The sequence below is a fragment of the Triticum aestivum genome, chromosome 6B, assembly GCF_018294505.1.
Source record: "Triticum aestivum cultivar Chinese Spring chromosome 6B, IWGSC CS RefSeq v2.1, whole genome shotgun sequence".
NCBI lineage: Eukaryota > Viridiplantae > Streptophyta > Magnoliopsida > Poales > Poaceae > Triticum > Triticum aestivum.
The window spans coordinates 167618822-167622303 of NC_057810.1; positions in this window are offsets into that span (position 1 = coordinate 167618822).

The window sequence follows — 3482 nt, forward strand, 5'->3', positions numbered from 1 at the left end:
AGCAAAAATGCCCACACGTCCTGACGCAGCTACGTTAGGTACCCGCGGGATGACGATTTAGTTGCCATCCAGGATGGCAGATGTAGTTATCCGGGATGGCAAATGTAGTTGTAAAAGCATGACAATTCTATCTGTTTTGGTTAACTATAGTTGCCATGTCTAATTTATGGTAGTTGTCGTGTGTAATCAAACCATAGTTGTTGTGTGTGATTAACAACTTATCACATATGGTCAAACAGTAGTTGCTATGTGTGTTTGTCTATTTGCCACGTGTGGTTCAACCATAGTTGTCATGTATGGTTAATCACAGTTGCCATGTGTGTTTATCTGGTTGCCACGTACGTGCAACTGCAGTCGCCGTCTAGCAATGAATCATAATTTCCATGTGTATTTACCTACTTGTCACATGTGCGTAACTGCAGTTGCCATTCAACAACGTACGAGCGTCGCGTAGGTGAAAATCAGTTCGCCTACACGGGCGTGGACTAGGTGTTGGTTGTGTGGGCAGAAACTAGTTCGCTACACAACGTAGCTGGCAAACCGCGTGCTGCGGGGCGTGTGGGCGAACTCTTCAACGCCCACACACCGGCCCCGTCCTACATGGCACGCAAATTCTGCCTCAATGTGTCAAGATTCGTGCAAACTCGACTGGACGGTGATTCACGCGTGTGGGCGAGTTGCAAAACTGCCACACATGTTGGTGTTAGTATTTTTCGTATAGCTTTGGTCTTATATAACTATACTAATTGTTGGCATGTTTGTGTGTGTTGGTATTGACCATGTGTATCCTAATTATGTAGAGACTGGGTATGTGCTCATCATATTTGTACCTCTTCATGCTTCATTTTAAGCTAATAAAAATTTACCATGTGTCACCATCGTGGTCAAGGAGATCGTTCCATGCACAACTCTCCTGTTTACAGTTTTCTACTATTTTGACACCTAATATTTCTAGATATTGAAATTCTCTTTTACTATTAGACTTCATAAGTTTGATTTGAACAAAACTCATATGAAATGTAATTTGATCAAGGGAGTGCCATCAAATGACCTCTAGTGAATGACCTCTAGTGGTTAGAGACTTCCTCTGTTCCTAAATATTTGTCTTTTAGAGATTTCAAATGGACTACTATATATGATGTATATAGACATATTTTAGAGTGTAGACTCACTCATTTTGTTCCGTATGTTGTCATTTGTTGAAATCTTTAGAAAGACAAATATTTAGGAACGGAGGGAGTACTTTTCATTTATTACTTCACCTGTCCCGTAATACACATTGGCTTCACAAAAGTCAAACATCACAAAATTTGATCAAAGTTTTTTTTTGCCAGATTTTTTTATCAAAGTTTATAAAGTAAATTATTTATATCTACAGTACTAAATATATATCAAAAGAAAATATATTTTAGGCTTAATATTATGGTAGGACTAATTTGGTATCTAGAAAAACAATGACCATAAATGGATTGTGTACGAGGGTAGGATCAGGAAACAAAAATTGCGGTTCCTACAGCCATTATCATTCGGCGAAAAGAAAAACTGTTGCAAGGCTGAAGTCTTTTCGCAAGATCTTATCCCTGCATGTACACGGGAGGATACCCACTTCTTTGTTGTATGGCCCGGTGTTCAACATCTTGGAGCCGCTTGTACTGCAGCTACCAGCGGCCAAATTCACTGTTTTGACCTTTCTTTTTAATTTAAGCACGATTTGATCCTATATGCAAAAGTTTTTCAGATCTGATCCTTTTCCTACTGTCAGTCTATGGCGGTAGGGTAACACACCCTACCGCCAAGGCCTTTGGCGATAGGACTTACTTACACCGTCACACCCGTTCGATGTGAAAAGGACCCTACCGCCATGGTCTTTGGCGGTAGGGGCATGCATGTAATTACAATAAGAGCACGCATGCAATAAAAGATTCATTTTTGGCAAAAGGACCCTACCGTCATAGGCTATGGCGGTAGGGTTACACGTCCTACCGCCATCGACTGCGGCGGTAGGGTCCTTTCTGCAAAAAATGAAAGCGACGGTGCAGGTAAGTCTTACCGCCAAAGGCCTTGGCGGTAGGGTGTGTTACCCTACCGCCATAGACAATGACGGTAGGAAAAGGGTTAGATCCGAAAAACTTTTGCAGATAGGATCAGATCGTACTAAACTAACGAAAAAGGGTCAAAACAATGAATTTGGCCGCTACCAGCTTCACAATTAATCTCTGCCAATCGAGACCCCTTGAAAGACAATACAGTGCCCTTGGAAGACGAGGCATTGATGACGCTTTTGGTTACCGAAAAAGGCTTTCGCCCCGCTTTATAAATAAAGCAATGACCAACAACATCCAGGTAGAGACGCACACCACCACAACACACGCACACACCCAAGGCGGGATACATAGGCGCTGAGCGCAACAACACGATCCCTAGCACTACTCGAGCATCCGGGACTCCACCAGTGAACACGCCACCACGAAGAGATGTAGCCGCATACGACGAACCGTGGGCTCCAAGACGGTGCCTTCAGGAAGGGTACGACACGGAAGCGTCGCCACCGCCTGATCCGAGGATCAAGGTTTCCCCCGGAGCCACACGACAGACAATGAGAGCCGCGACGACGCCTTCAAGAAGGCAACGAGCTACGCCGCCGCCGGTCTGTCCGAACAAAGAGCAGATTTTCACCCCGGCCAATACTCACTGCCATCGAACGCCGCACCCCGACAACCACGCCGCCCACACGGCCATGACCATCGGGCAGCACCAAGCGACGGGCTCTGCCCATGAGCACCGCGCAACCACCACCAGGGCCGCCGCCCTGGAATCCAAGACCTAGGAACCACCACAACCGACACCCGCCGCTACCCCAACGGAAGAGACGATCGGATCCCGGGGCACACAAGTCCATCGATTCGTCCTCCAGCTCCGGGCGCGAGACTAGCTTGGTCCTGCTGCCGGGCGCGAGACGAGCTCGGTCCTGCTGCCGGGCGCGAGACGGGCTCGGTCCTGCTGCCGGGCGCGAGACGAGGAGGTCCTGCTACTGGGCGCGAGACAAGCACAGTCCTGCTGCCCGAGCACGGGACTAGCGATGGGTCACAACAGGGAGAGGGCCATCCCACCGACGAAGATTGCGCCCGGGCATCGAGAAAAGGGGTCGAAGCTCTTCACAAGCCGCTCACCAACGGGCCGACGCCGAAGAAGTCCGGCCGCCGCCGTGAGACGAGGTCGGCGCTTTTGGTTAGAGCAGAGGTCGCCCTTGGGAGACAAGGCACTGACCACGCGTTTGGTTACAGCAGAGGTAACGTATTCTGTATGCAAGCTCTGAAGTAGTAGCAGGCCAAAGTCCATGATTGTGTTCTGGTCAACAAACAGGAAAGCTCTGAAGTATCTGCGCTACTTGCTATGTGCCTATGTCCCGATACAGAGGTAGTAGTAAGCTAAATCTTATAAATTTTGATAAGATTATCTTTGGAATATCAAACATTAATAAC